The sequence below is a fragment of the Nicotiana tomentosiformis genome, chromosome 12, assembly GCF_000390325.3.
Source record: "Nicotiana tomentosiformis chromosome 12, ASM39032v3, whole genome shotgun sequence".
NCBI classification, from domain to species: domain Eukaryota; kingdom Viridiplantae; phylum Streptophyta; class Magnoliopsida; order Solanales; family Solanaceae; genus Nicotiana; species Nicotiana tomentosiformis.
Window position 1 is genome coordinate 121,669,610 of NC_090823.1, and position 16,325 is coordinate 121,685,934.

A 16,325-nucleotide genomic window follows, 5' to 3' on the forward strand; every position below is an offset into this window, starting at 1 on the left:
AGTGCAGGGACTTCAGAAACTGGGGGCACTACCAGTTCAGCCAATTACAACTGCTCAGGACCAAGTGGGTCTTATTATGAATGACGAGGAGCAAATGAGACTAGAGAGGTTTGAGAGACTCCGTCCTCCATCATTCAGTGGGACTGAGTTAGAGGATGCTCAGGATTTCTCGGATAGATGCTAGCGGATTCTTCGTACAGTGGGTATACTGGAGACCAGTGGGGTCTCATTTACTACTTTTCTGTTGACCGGAGCAGCCTTCAGATGGTGGGAGACTTATGAGAGGATCAGACCAGTTGGTGCAGCACCACTTTCATGGCATGAGTTCTCCGTATTATTCTTGGGGAAGTTTGAGCCACAGACCCACAGAGAGGAACTACGCAGGCATTTCGAGCATTTACATCAGGAGGACCTGTTCGTGACTTAGTATGAGATGCGATTTTTAGAATTGGCTCATCGTGCAGTTTGGTTGGTTCCCACTAAGAGGGACAAGATCAGAAAGTTCATTAATGGCCTCAACCATCGGTTCCATTTTGTTATGACTCTGGGAAAATGTAGCAGGTGCTAAATTCGACGAGGTGGTTGACAGTGCTCGACGGCTAGAAATAGTCCATACTCAAGAGTGTGAGGAGAGAGAGGCCAATAGGTCTCGTGGTCCGGGTAATTCCAGTGGTGTTCCTACTAGGGGACAATCCTATCACAGTAAGTGTCGACCTTATATCCCCGCTCAGATGGCTCGTCCATGTAACGACCCAACCGGTTGTTTTGCTTTCTAGTTGCCCGTTCCCCTAAATAAGACTCCCCGTGTGTGATTTTACTATTTTATGACCTGCGGGAATGGTTGGTTCGGGTTTGGAAGGGTTCTGGTTGAAATCGGAATACTTGGTTCCTTAGTTTGGCTTTTAAAAGGCTAAGTTTGACTTTGGTCAAAATTTTGAGTAAACGACCTTGAAACCGGAATTTAACGGTTCCAATAGGTTTGTATGATGATTGTTCTTGGGCGTATGTTCGGACCGAGTTTTGGAAGACTCGTGAGCGTTTCGGCGCTTAAGGTTGAAAGTTGGCTTATTGAAGGTTTAAAAGTTCTTTAAGTTTGGTTTTGGAGTAGGCTTTGGTGTTATCGATGTCCGTTTGGGATTTCGAGCCTGGGAATAGTGCTGTATGGTAATTTAAGACTTGCACGCAAAATTTGGTGCCATTCCAAAAAGGTTTAGCTATGTTTCGGGGCGTTCGGAGCAAGTTGGAAGAACTTAAAGTTCATAAGTTGATTCGATTTGGTTTGGGTGTGATTCTTAGTTTTGGTGTTATTTTTCGTGTTCCAAGGGTTCGAGCAAGTCCGTATCTTGATTTCAAACTTGTCGGTATGTTTGGACGGGGCCTCGGGGGCCCCAGATGCTATTCGGACGATGCGCGGAAGACGCTTGGCCTGGGATGAACAGCTGAAGCATCCAGCTTCTGGTGCAATTGCACATGTGGAGGGCCAGCCGCAGGTGCGAGCTCGCAGAAGCGAGCAAACAGCCACAGAAGCGGCCCAGCGTAAGCATCCCAAGAAGCGCAGAAGCAGGCAATGTGCACGCAGGTGCGCAACCACATAAGTGGTCAAGGGACCGCAAAAGCATGATCAAGCACAGGTGCAGCTCGTATGCCACAGGAGTGGGCTCACAGAAGCGAGCCATTCTTCCGCAGATGCGGAGTTAGGCCAGCCAAGAGAGGACCACATCTGCGATGAGCCTTTCGCAGATGCGGAGACGAAGATGAGGAGACGCAGATGCGGCTCATAGACCGCAGATGCAAAAGTCCTGGAGGCTGAAGGCTTTATTTATTACGGGACTTAAGCCATTTCTAACCCATTTCTCTCACTTTTTAGGCGATTTTGGAGCTTCTTGAGAGGGGTTTTCACCTAGCAATTTGGAGGTAAGTAATTTCTATCCAATGTGAATTAAATACATAGATTATGGGTAGAGTTTAACAAGTAAATTTGTAAAAATTATGGGTTATGATGAAAAACCTAGGTTTTGATTAAAAAAAAATAGAATTCAACCACGAAAATGATTATGGAATGGGATGAAAGTTATATATTTGAGTTCGTAAGGTTATGGGTAGTGATTATCTTCAAAAATTTCTGGAATCCGGACACGTGGGCCCGGGGTGAATTTTAGGAATCTTCCAATTTGGGTTGGGTAATTACTCTAATAGTTAAATTATGAACTTTTGAACATGTATTGATTAATTTATGCAACATTTGACTAGTTTCAGATTTTTCGGCACCGAGTTGAGGCTTTAGGGTGAATTAGAGGACGGAAAGAGAGCTTTGAGACAAGGTAAGTCTCTTGCCTAACCTTGTAAGAGGGAATTTACCCCATAGGTGATTTAAATTACTATTTGCTCAAAATTATGGGGGCTACGTATGCACGCGGTGACGAGAGTCCATGCGTAGCTACTAATTATGTTTATGTCCGGGTAGTTTAGGACCCGAATCATGAGATACTTGTAATGTTTGCGCCCTAGTTGTTAGTTAAAGTGCTTATATTATATTGGAACTTGTTAAGAAAATTGTAAAGACCGAGTTACTCTTACTTGAGCTTTGGCTGGAAACTTGACCGTTATTAGGAATTGTGATTCTCTGTGCATTAGCCTCGTATTAGTTTTTAAATCAGTTATTCATAAAATATCCTCTCTTCTTGTGGAGCGGGCCGAACACCTCGGCAGTAGATAGATGCATCTATGGTTTGTGTCGCACGACCCTCGGTAGTGTACACATTATTTTGGATCAGGCCGTACGACCTCGGCATAAGTGATAATACTGGGAGTTTAATTATTTAGTTGATATCATTTCATGGCTTGAGAGGTTAAAATTTCAAAAAAGAAAAACAAGAATTAATTTGGGATTTATTATCTGTGAAAAGGTTGTATATATTTTCCGTTTGTTATTGAGTTATTATTGTTATTTACATAACCCATGCTTATTTAGAGCTTCTGTATTTTTATTGTTAGCCCATAGTATGTGTCGATGTCGAACCCCCGTCACTACTTCTTCGAGGTTAGACTTTATACTTACTGGGTACATGTTGTTTATGTACTCACGCTACACTTTTGCACTAATCGTGCAGGATCTAAGGTAGGTGCATCTGACAATCACACCAGTGCGCATCCTCCTTATTCGGATGCCTAGTGGTGAGCTGCTTCCTGAGTCGTTCTGCAGCACCTAGAGTCTCTCTTTTGCATTCGCTTTCTATCTATTTTCATTTCAGACAGTACTTAGAGTTTGTATAATCTACTAGTGCTAATACACTTGTGACACCATGTCTTGGCACACATACTAGCAGACTTTATGGTTTTGGATTATTACTATGGTTATGATTGTACTCACTTACTTTCGTTTTATTTATTTAAATTGTTGTTTCTTAATCTTTTAATTGGAAATGTAATTACTTAGAAACTTATTAAAAAGAGAAATCATGTGGTTAGTTCACTGTTGGCTTGCCTAGCAGCAGCGCTGGGCACCATCACGGCCTATAGGAGAATTGGGTCGTGACAACATGGTATCATAGCACTAGGTTCACGTAGGTCTCACAAGTTATGAGCAAGCCTAATAGAGTCTTGTGGAGCGGTGCAGATACGTCCGTTCTTATCTCCGAGAGGCTATAGGGTGTTAGGAAACTACTATTTCTACATCTCATATCATGCAGTTGATGTTGTGCTAAGTATCTTTCTCTTATTCCCTCACAGATGGTGAGAACACGCGCGGCAGATGTACCCGATCATGGAGGACCTGCTCCCCCTGTTACTAAAGGCCGAGGTAGAGGCTGAGGGAGGGCTCCAGCTCATGGTAGGGGACGAGGTCATCCTAGAGTTGCTCCAGTTATGCCACTAGTAGATCCAGTAGAGGATCTTATTATTGAGGAGCAGGGCGAGATGCCTGCAGCAGAGACAACCCCCATGGATTTCATGTCCGCACCGGGATTCCAAGAAGTCATGGGCTGTATGCTGTGATTCATGGACTCTATGACTCATGCTGGTTTATTTCCAGCAGATCCAGCCACATCTCAGGCAGGATGGGGAGCACAGACCCCTATCGCTCATGCTCCTGGGCATGCAACTATCATATATCAGACCACGGGCACACTACCAGTAGGCGGAGCCCAGCCAGTTATGGCAGCTATACCTAAGCCCATACCAGTTGCGGCCAGCGAGCCGCAAAAGCTATTGGAAAAATGGACCAGGCTTCATCCTCCTATCTTCGAAGGTGAACGACATGAGGATTTTACCACTTTCCAGCTAGAGGGCAGGGCACGTAGGTAGTGGCAGTCATATCTTCTCAGCAGACCAGCAGATTCTCCTCCCATGACTTGGGGTTGGTTCACCCGTATTTTTCTGGATAGGTATATTCCACCCACTTAGAGGGGAGAGTTACTGTTTCAGTGCGAGCAGCTCCAGCAAAGTCAGATGTCAGTGACCTAATATGAAGCGAGGTTCTGTGAGTTATCTTGCCATGCACTTATGATACTTCCCACTGATGTAGAGAGAGTGTGGAGGTTTGTTGCAGGTCTGCACACTGGTATTCATGGCAACATGGCCCGAGAGGTTGAGATGGGGACATTTTACGAGCTAGTTGTAGAGATAACTCAGAGGATCGAGGGTCTACGTCATCGTAGCCAGGAGGAGGCTATGAAGGATAAGCGGTTACGGTATTCTAGAGAGTTTAGATATGCTCTGGCTGGGGATAGAGGCCAGCTTATGAGGGGTCAGTCTAGCATGCCCACATATCCAGCATTGCCGCCTCCTCGGGGTGCTCCAATGCGACCTTATTTCAGCGCAATGCTAGAGAGTTCTTACCACCCACCAGCTATTCAGGGTTCCTCCAGTGGGTATTCAGGCCATCAAGGTCAGACTTTAGGTCAGCAGACTACCACACCGAGAGGTTATTTCGAGTGCGGGGATCTCACTCATGTGCGGAGGTTCTGACCCAGGCTTCGGGGAAAGGCAGTGCAGCAGGGTCAGCAACCTATGATTCCAGCACTAGCTTCCCCGCCAGCCATCCGACCACCTAGAGGCAGAGGGCATGTGGGTAGGGGCCATCCTAGAGGTGGAGGCCAATCAGGTGGAGGCCAGTCAGGTGGCGCTCTAGCTAGGTTCTATCCTTTCTCGACCAGACCAGATGCAGTGGCCTCAGATGCCGTGATCACAGGTATTATTTTTGTATGCGGTAGGGATGCTTGGTACTATTTGATCAGGGGTCTAAATATTCATATGTCTCATCTCTGTTTGCTCATTTCTTGGGTGTTCCTCGTAAGTCCTTGGGTATTCGTATTTATGTGTCCATGCCGGTGGGCGATTTTGTTGTTGTGGATCGGATCTATCGGTCCTGCATTGCTACATTCTGTGGTTATGAGACCAGAGCGGATCTTCTATTGCTCGATATGACCGACTTTGAGATCATCCTAGGCATGGACTGGTTATCTCCATATCCCGCCATTCTTGATTGCCACGCCAAGACCATTACCTTGGCGATGCCAGAGTTGCCTAGACTGGAGTAGAGGGGTTCGTTTGTCAGTGCATCTAGTCGGGTTATTTATTTTTTGAAGGCTCGACACATGGTCGGGAAGGGTTTTTTGGCTTATCTTTCTTATGTTCGGGATACTACCACAGAGACTCCGATGATTAATTCAGTGCCCGTGGTCCAAGAGTTCTCCGATGTATTCCCCTATGATCTTCCAAGCATGCCACTAGATTGTGATATTGATTTCTATATTGATTTGGCTCCAGGTACCCAGCCTATCTCTATTCCACCATACCGCATAGCTCCAGGAGAGTTAAATGAATTGAAGGAACAGCTCGAGGAGTTGCTAGAAAAGGGGTTTGTCGGACCGAGTGTATCACCTTGGGGTGCACCGGTGTTATTTATGAAGAAAAAAGATGGGACTATGCGGATGTGTATTGATTACCGCCAGTTGAACAAAGTTACAATTAAGAACAAGTACCTGTTGCCACATATTGATGATTTTTTTTACCAGTTACTGGGCGCCAGGGTGTTCTCTAAGATCGACTTGAGATCAGGGTACCATCAGTTGAAGATTCAGGATTTGGATGTTCCGAAGATGGCTTTCCGAACTAGATATGGCCATTACGAGTTTCTAGTGATGTCCTTCGGCTTGACTAACGCCCCAGTTGCGTTTATGGATTTGATGAACCGGGTGTTCAGGACATATATTAATTCATTTGTCATTGTCTTCATTGATGACATTTTGATCTACTCGCGTAGCATGGAGGATCACGAGCAATATTTGAGGGTGGTGCTTCAGACCTTGGGGGAACGTTCTTGGGCATGTTGTATCAGGAGAGGGTATCAAGGTAGACCCCAAGAAGATCGAGGCAGTTCAGAGTTGGCCTCATCCTACCACAGCGACTGAAATCAGGAGCTTCCTGGGGTTAGCAGGTTATTATCATCGGTTTGTGGAGGGCTTCTCATCTATTGCGGCACCTTTGACTAGATTGACCCAGAATGGTGCTCCGTTCCAATGGTCCGATGATTGCGAGGCGATCTTTCAGAAGCTCAAGACTGTATTGACTTTAGCACCAGTGTTAGTGTTGCCTTCCGCTTCAGGGATGTATGTTGTTTATTGCGATGCTTCACACGTTGGTTTGGGTTGCGTATTAATGTAGGAGGGGCGAGTTATTGCATATGCTTCACGTCAGCTGAAGCCCCACGAGAAGAATTACCTTGTACACGATTTGGAGTTGGCTACGATTGTTCATGCACTTAAGATCTGGAGGCACTATCTTTATGGGGTGTCTTGTGAGGTTTACACCGATCATTGTAGCTTGCAGCACTTGTTCAAGCAGAGGGATCTTAACTTGAGTTACTAAAAGATTATGATATTACCATCATTTATCATCCGATCAAGGCGAATGTAGTTGCAGATGCCTTGAGCAGAAAGGCAGAGAGTATGGGTAGTTTGACATTCATTTCGGCTGAGGAGAGGCCACTAGCTTTGGACATTCAGTCCTTGGCTAACAGACTTGTGAGGTTAGATATTTTAGAGCCCAGCCAAGTTCTTGCATGCGTTATTGCCCAGTTTTCACTATTCAAGCAGATCAAGGCTCGCCAATTTGATGATCCGCATTTGTTGGTTCTCAGAGAGACGAAACTGCAAGGTGGTGCCAAGGAGGTTACTATCGGTGAGGATGGTGTTCTGCGACTCCAGGGTCGCCTATGTGTTCCTAATGTTGATGTCTAGAGGGAGAAGATCCTAGTGGAGGCATAGAGTTCTTGGTATTCTATTCATCCAGGTGCTACGAAGATGTATCGCGACCTGAGGCAGCATTATTAGAGGCGGCGGATGAAGAAGGACATAGTTAAGTATGTAGTGAGGTGCCTAAATTACCAGCAGGTTAAGTATGAGCATTAGAGGCCAGGTGGCCTACTCCAGCAGATGACTATACCTGAGTGTAAATGGGAGCCCATTATTATAGACTTCGTAGTTGGGTTGCCGCTGACCTTGCGAAAGTTTGATGCAGTTTGGGTCATTGTCGACAGGTTGACCAAGTCGGCGCACTTCATTCCGGAGGTGACCACATTCTCTTTAGAGAGGTTGGCCCAGATTTACATTCAGGAGATTGTTCGGTTGCATGGTGTGCCTGTTTCCATCATATCAAATAGGGGCCCTCGGTTTACTTCACATTTCTGGAAGGCAGTACAGAGTGAGTTGGGGACCAGGGTATAGCTCAGCACAGCCTTTCATCCACAGACCCACGGGCAGTCGAAGCGGACAGTCCATATCATGGAAAATATGCTCGGAGAATGTGTGATTGACTTTGGAGGGTTGTGGGATCGATTCTTGACTTTGACCGAGTTTTCTTACAATAACAGTTATCAGTCCAGCATGGAGATGGCTCCATTTGAGGCTTTATATGGTCGACGATGTCGTTCGCCCATCAGATGGTTTGAGCCCGGCGAGGCTAAGTTATATGGTACTAATTTGGTAAAGGATGCCTTGGAAAAGGTAAATTTGATTCAGGAGAGACTTCGCACAGCACAGTACAGACAGAAGAGTTACGCGGATCAGAAGGCGTGTGATTTATCATTTATGGCGGGCGAGAAGGTTCTCTTGAAGGTATCGCCGATGAAGGGAATCATGAGGTTCGGGAAGAAAGGCAAGTTGAGCCCAAGGCTTATAGGTCCATTTGAGGTGTTGAGATGGGGTGGAGAGGTTATTTATGAGCTTGCTTTGCCTCCTAGTCTATCGGGAGTTCATCCGGTTTTCCACGTATCTATGCTCCAGAAGTATCATGCCGACAGGTTGCATGTACTAGACTTCAGCACGATTCAGTTAGATAAAGAGCCTTGGCTATGAGGAGGAGCTAGTTGCCATTGTTGCCAGACAGGTTCGCCAGCTGAGGTCCAAGAAGATTTTGGTGGTAAAAGTTTAATGGAGGGGCAAAACAGTCAAGGATGCGACATGAGAGGCCGAGGAGGACATGCGTATCAGATATCCGCACCTATTCAGCACTCCAGGTATGATTCTAGACCCGTTCGAGGATAAACGTTTGTTTAAGAGATGGAGAATGTAATGACCCTGTCACGCCCCGAACCTGGGGGGAGAGACCGGTACCCGGTGCCTCACCTATCCTTATGTACCAACTTGCGACTAAGAGATTCTAAACATATAATGTCGTCTCTTGTGCATGGGCCGCATTCCAAGACATTGCGAATGTTGACTAAACATCAAAAGCTGGGCCGACAAGGCCGTCATAACTACTACAGCTGGCAAACTAACAAAATATGCATACAAGGCTTACAAGCCCAACATACTACACTAACTAACAGGATATGTCTACAAGCCTCTACTAATGGATGTACTATGATCGGAACAGGGCCCCGACCTACTCATAACATATATACATATATACACAAGATGCACATAAAGCTCAAGACCCGGCAACTCCGAAGGGCATGGAGCTTATCGATCAAGCTAAACTCGGGCAACACCTAATGAGGAGGTCTACCCGTATGTCTGTCTAAACCTGCACGCATGAAATGCAGCGCCCCAGAAAAGGGACGTCACTACGAAATAATGTACCGAGTATATAAGGCAATATACTGAAAGCTGAAACTGAACTGATAATATAATAACTGGGAGTCAAAGATAATCTAAAGATATGCTCACATGTTGATACTAACTCAACTTTCTCAATATAGTAAGTAAAATAGTTGTCCGGCCCTATAAGGCTTGGTCTACATATATAACTGCTCTGTCATAGTAGGCTTTTCATAGGCGCTCGGCCCTACTAGGCTCTGTATCTAGGCCAACTGGGCTCGCTCATAGGCGCTCGGCCACAGTAGGCTCGATATATAACTTACATATTGATCAGAGGTTGCCCAATAGGGGCTGCCTATCGGTTATAGCTCGATGGTAATGAAAATACTATAATATTATATATATATATATATATATATATATATATATATATATATATATATATATATATATATATATATATATATATGGCTATCTTCTCTCTTGACTGGAACAAGACAATACTCAATTGAATATGAAGTCCTGATAAGGGAGAATACTATAACTTATGAGACTAGGAAATATACGTAAATTCAGGAATATGAATTTCTCTTTATGCCTCGTTATCAAACTCATGTGGTTACGAGATCATGCCAAAATGAAGGAAGGGCTTAACCTTAATATACCTAAGTCGATTCTCTTGACAATCTCTCCAACACACATTGATTGCGACAAAACATGTAACGGCGGATCGAAATAGGGAGAACTCTGTATGATATTCTTGAGAAAGATTGTACCGTACTTCCTTAGAATCGAAATCTCACGTTGCGGTAACATTAGGTAGACTTCGTATGAAATCTTTGAATCTATTTTGTTGCTATTGCAACATTAGATTTGCTGAAGCTTTAAGAATGAGAATTCCATCCTAATATGCGTTTCTCCTTAATGAATTAGGGGGGGTGATTGTATCATAGTTAAGAGACACCAATTTTGGCAAGGTTTTGATTACTTAGTTTCTTCTCTAAATGCCACCTTATCAAAGTGATTTAATAGTCTCTATAATGGATCACATGTTACTGCCACGTAATGTTCTAATCCAAAATATTTTAGATAATTACCAATTTACTCGCATAATTAAGAATTATCTCAAATTACTTAAAATACTACTCACTTTTAACACATTTTATACATCTTACTATCATGGTCATGTGGTACCATATAAAATCAATACATACACTATTATTTCATTAAAACATCCATGTAAAAATACATATATTTTCTCAACTTTTAATTTTCCTAATCTCATATAAAGAGTAAAAATTTTCGTACGCTTAATTCTTAAAATGGTAAAAAGATAACCTTCTTTTCTTGTGCGAAAATAATTTCTATCTTTACAATAAAGAAAATCGCATAAACTTTCTTTTATTATGAGTATAATTTACCATATCCAAAAATAGTAATAATGGTAACTATCCAAAATTATACTTATAAAACGTTTTACTAAAATACTCCACTTAAAAGAAAATACCACACTAACATAATATCTAACGGTATCAAGGTTGTTAAACTTATGGGGTTTTATTATAACATAGTCACAAATCCTCTATAACATCATGAATGGTCTTAATCCCTTCAAGCTCAGGTGGATTACTACGACTTATCCTAATATTAAAGTATGGGATGTAACATCCTTCCCCCATTTAGAATATTCATCCTCGAATGTTAACTCTTAGAGATTTACAAAATTTTCACTAGGGTCTCCTCTGTAAACTAAACTAAAACCCCTTCTGTCATGCAGCCTGTACCACTTTTTCCTTGGATGTGTGCCTATGCGACTCTTCCCTCCAGTTTTTTCCTCTAGTTTCTAGCAAATCTTTAGGTCTCACTTTCTAAACATATATAGAGTTTCACAAGATGTCCCTTTGGGCATCTATAGGTATACTGAAGTTCTTCGCTCGATACCTTGAAACCATAGGCTGGAAGATATGTCACTGATGACGCCGCTATCATTCATGAATACTGAATCCCAGCGTGCTTAGCCTTCCATCCAAAGTATGGACTATTCACAACCTTCTGCCTTTGAGTATCTCGTACGTCGTTCACCTTTACTTTACTTACCTTAAAATCTCGCATCACATCTTCTATCTCTTTCATAAACTCTCTTCCACATAGGTATGATTCACATCCACAACTTGAAGCTCTATTATAATACTTGCACCTCTGGTGCATACACAAACTGGTGGGAGCTTCATACTGACTTCTTATGAGGCGGGTACTCTTCTAACTCGCTTTATCGTAAAGCCGTTATAGAATATGGCTATTGTACTATCTCTTTTGTACCTCTGATATTTAAGAGTGATCCTGCAATGTTCTCAATCACGATGTCTATAATTTTCTAGGTCCAATAATCATACTCCTCATTTATTTAGTTAATGTAACTCTTTAGTTTCCTCTCCCCTCCGGTCATCCTTTATGTAGGCTTATGCTATCTTCCGATCTGCGGCTCCTGATATTAGTTATTACTGTAGACTTTCATGGGCGCTATGGAATATCCATGATACAATCTTCTAACAATTTAATCCTTTGTCTATTCCCTAGGCTCAATTCTTTCTTTTAACTTATACCGGAGTCCTTTACGGCTATATGAATGTCAATATATATGCTGCATCGATAATAATCCGAAATCTTAAGTGCGTTCATAACGTAACTAACTCTGAATCATTGATCGAATAATTCCTTTCGTTCCTTCTCGGCTTTCTTTAAGCGTAAGCTATTACTTTTCCTGGACTTTCTGCCCCTTGTTGCCTGCATACTTATCTTATCTTAGTGCCCACATATATTGGAATTCCAAACAACTCATATGATCTTGAATATCACTTCTGATTTTTCATCCCGTTCATTAGCCACGGTAGGTGACATTTTCTTATGGGGTGCATGCGATGTTGTTGTGAGACTATTGTTACAAAGACCATTTCCTCTTTAGGTCACTGTGCTTAGGTTGAAGCCTTCTTCCTTATTTCCTTAGCTAGTCTTTCATTATAGTACTTTGGGAGGACCCTCTGACTCCTTTAAAGCTGCGAGTTTATTACATCGTATACTCGACTGAATTTTCGATGTCCTTCCTCGCTTATAATTATCTGTAGTTACTTACCTCCACGCCCTTGTGCTTGTAGGGTTGCTTATGAACTTGATATTTTGACTGTCTTCCCAGTGGCATTCTCTTTTATTTTTGTAATACTCATACGGTACCTTTAACTACCCCAACTCCGACCTGAGTATTTCTCAAGGATCACGATGTCATATACGCAAGGTTGAATTCCCCATGTTGTGGTTCACTATGTTTATCTTGCATGATCTATTGATTTGTCTGTATCCTCTTGTCTAGCCATAACTAGGCCCTTCCTGAATCAACTACTAACTACTCGTTGGCCCATTCTTATATCAATATTCCGCGTAATCTTTCTTGGATTATTTCCTTTGTATTAACTTGCCTCTCGCACTGGCTCCTTATCTATTAATAACATCTCAGGCAGGAACCCTTACTTCCTCTCCTTGACGTCGTGTTTGCATAATATTCCGGAGTCGTAGCATATCGGTAGGATTTTAAGAAGTGCAATCTCATTCCTTTCTCATTTTTATTCCATTCTTCCTTTACCATTCCATAATTACTAGAACTACTTAATTCTGACTTAATGCCATATCACTTCATATTCCCTCTTTTAGGAGAGTACTAAGATTTAGTGATACGATAATCTACTTATAGATGTTTTACCTCTTCATCTTTGACATCTTTTCACATCATTGATGACCCTTACTCGCCTTGCGGAAATCCTTCTGTACCAAGGATAACAAAGTTCCTTATTCATGAGGGAGACACCTAGTGTAACTGGCACATACAATCCCTTAAGCTTAACTTTGCTCACATTGCTTGCTTTAGGGAAGCATCTTCTTGAATGACCTTTAAAGGGTATTCTTCTGTCGCCCATTCTATTATTGCCGGAACGCAATCTCTGAAATTCTCATGTTGCCGACTATTATCAAATTGCTCAGTCCCTAATTCATGTTTAGTTCATCTTGATCACCAGTCCACTCTGATTTCTATTACTCTAGGGTCTAACTTTTCCTTCTGGTAATCACGTTAGAATCACGAACTTATTTCTCGAAATAAGGATATGACTTTATGGCCTATACTCCTTTGTTGTCTCAAGGCCTGTCACCTTCGTCTTTTCCTTCCCTTAACTATAGACTCTGTAATATTGTCATTTTATTTTATTTTTATCTACCATTGTTATCCATGTATCACATCTTACTCATAAGGCTTCATTAACTCTCTTCTTATTTCCCTGGTAACATTTCTATCTATTACCTTATTCTGAAAACTTGAACAAGACATTCTTTTGCTTTTAGCTCCCCTTGCTCCATCTACTAGCTCTTCGGGTTGCCTAACATTCTTTCTTTACTAGAGACGGGAGCCACACTAAGGTAATATTTATCCCTTCCAGGCTTGCAGTGCCTATCTTTGTAGTACTCATATCTAGTTGTACTATTTTAGAGTGCACCATCTGGTTGTCTCACAAGGAGATCTATTAGCATATACGCAATATCCTTCGGAAATGTCAACTAACGCAAGCAATCCATTCTCTAATTTGGGTTACCCTAACCCCAGCAGGATCCTGATATCCTGTCCTTCTCTTAACTACACATGTTAGCCCCCATAGGGCATAACTGAAATGGGTGTGACCAATTATACATACCTCTGTTACTGTTGAAGGTAACTCAAAATGCTTATATCTCTCTCTTCCTAAATTATAGATAATGTTCATCCCTACTAACTGGGTACCTCGTACCCTTCTCCACCTTACTTCTTTTACTTGTTAAAACTTGTACCTTCTGATTCTCTCGTCGCTTTTCACCATATGGGTGGATAGATATTCATGCCTTAGGGCTCCTTAACAAGAAGCTTACACATCTTGGTACACACATGATCTGCTAAAGACCTTATATTTACTCATCATAAGCATCATGAAAAATCCAGTTCCTCTGACTCAACTCTTCCATAGCCACATTCAATCTCTTACCAACTGTCATTCTGGATGTAGGCATCGTCATATTATGAATAATATAGAGTTTAGGAAATTGAGTTGTTACAACTGAGCTCCACCACACGATCTAGAGTAAGAAGAAAGAGTGACAATCCTAAATGCCATGTAGCCTCCTGCTTATAAGTGTGGTGCACAACACACCCATAAACAAGACTCTACTAGACACGGCTTGTAGACTCCCTGGGACAGAACTGCTCTGATACCACTTTTGTCACGCCCCGAACCTGGGGGGCGAGACCGGCACCCGGTGCCTCACCTATCCTTACGTACCAACTTGCGATTAAGAGATTCTAAACATATAATGTCATATCTTGTCCATGGGTCACATTGTAAGACAATTGCGAATGTTGACTAAACATTAAAAGTTGGGCCGACAAGGCCGTCATAACTACTACAGCTGGCAAACCAACAAAATATACATACAAGGCCTACAAGCCCAACATACTGCACTAACTGACAGGATATGTCTACAAGCCTCTACTAATGGATGTACTATGATCGGAACAGGGCCCAGACCTACTCATAACATATATACATATATACACAAGATGTACATAAAGCTCTAGACCCAGCAACTCCTAAGGGCATGGAGCTTACCGATCAACCTGAACTCGGGCAACACCTAATGAGGAGGTTTACTCGTATGTCTGTCTGAACCTGCACGCATGAAATGCAGCGCCCCAGAAAAAGGACGTCAGTACGAAATAATGTACCGAGTATATAAGGCAATATACTGAAAGCTAAAACTGAACTAATAATATAATAACTGGGAGTCAAAGATAATCTGAAGATAAGCTCACCTGTTGGTACTGACTCAACTTTCTCAATATAGTAAGTAAAATAGTTATCCGGCCCTATAAGGCTTGGTCTATATATATAACTGCTCTGTTGTAGTAGGCTTTTCATAGGCTCTCGGCCCTACTAGGCTCTGTATCTCGGCCAACTGGGCTCGCTCATAGGCGCTTGGCCACAGTAGGCTCGATATATAACTTACATATTGATCAGAGGTTGCCCAATAGGGGCCTGCCTATCGGTTATAGCTCGATGGTAATGAAAATACTGTAATACTGTATATATAGGCTCTCTGCTCTCTTGACTGGAACAAGACAATACTCAATTGAATATGAAGTCCCGATAAGGAAGATTACTATAACTTATGAGACTAGGAAATATACATAAATTCAGGAATATGAATTTCTCTTTATGCCTCGTTATCAAATTCATGTGGTTACGAGATCATGCCAAAATGAAGGAAGGGCTTAACCTTAACATACCTGAGTCGATTCTCTTGACAATCTCTCCAACACACGTTGATTGAGATAAAACATGTAACGGCGGATCGAAATAGAGAGAACTCCGTATGATATTCTTGAGAAAGATTGTACCGTACTTCCTTAGAATCGAAATCTCACGTTGCGGTAACATTAGGTAGACTTCGTATGAAATCTTTGAATCAATTTTGTTGCTATTGCAACATTAGCTTTGCTGAAGCTTTAAGAATAAGAATTCCATCCTAATATGTGTTTCACCATGATGAATTGGGGGGGTGGTTGTATCATAGTTAAGAGACACCAATTTTGGCAAGGTTTTGATTACTTAGTTTCTTCTCTAAATTCCACCTTATCAAAGTGATTTAATAGTCACTTTAATGGATCACATGTTACTGCCACGTGATGTTCTTATCCAAAATATTTTAGATAATTATCAATTTGCATGCATAATTAAAAATTATCTCAAATTACTTAAAATACTACTCACTTTTAACACACTTTATATATCTTACTATCATGGTCATGTGTTACCATATAAAATCAATACATACATTATTATTTCATTAAAGCATCCATGTAAAAATACATATATTTTCTCAACTTTTCATTTCCCTACTCTCATATAAAGAGTAAAACTTTTCGTACGCTTAATTCTTAAAATGGTAAAAAGATAACTTTCTTTTATTGTGCAAAAATAATTTCTATCTTTACAATAAAGAAAATCTCATAAACTTTCTTATATTATGAGTATAATTTACCATATCCAAAAATAGTAATAATGGTAACTATCCAAAATTATACTTATAAAACTTTTACTAAAATACTACACTTAAAATAAAATACCACACTAACATAATATCTAACGGTATCGAGGTTGTTAAACTTATAGGGTCTTATAATAATATAGTCACAAATCCTATATAACATCATGAATG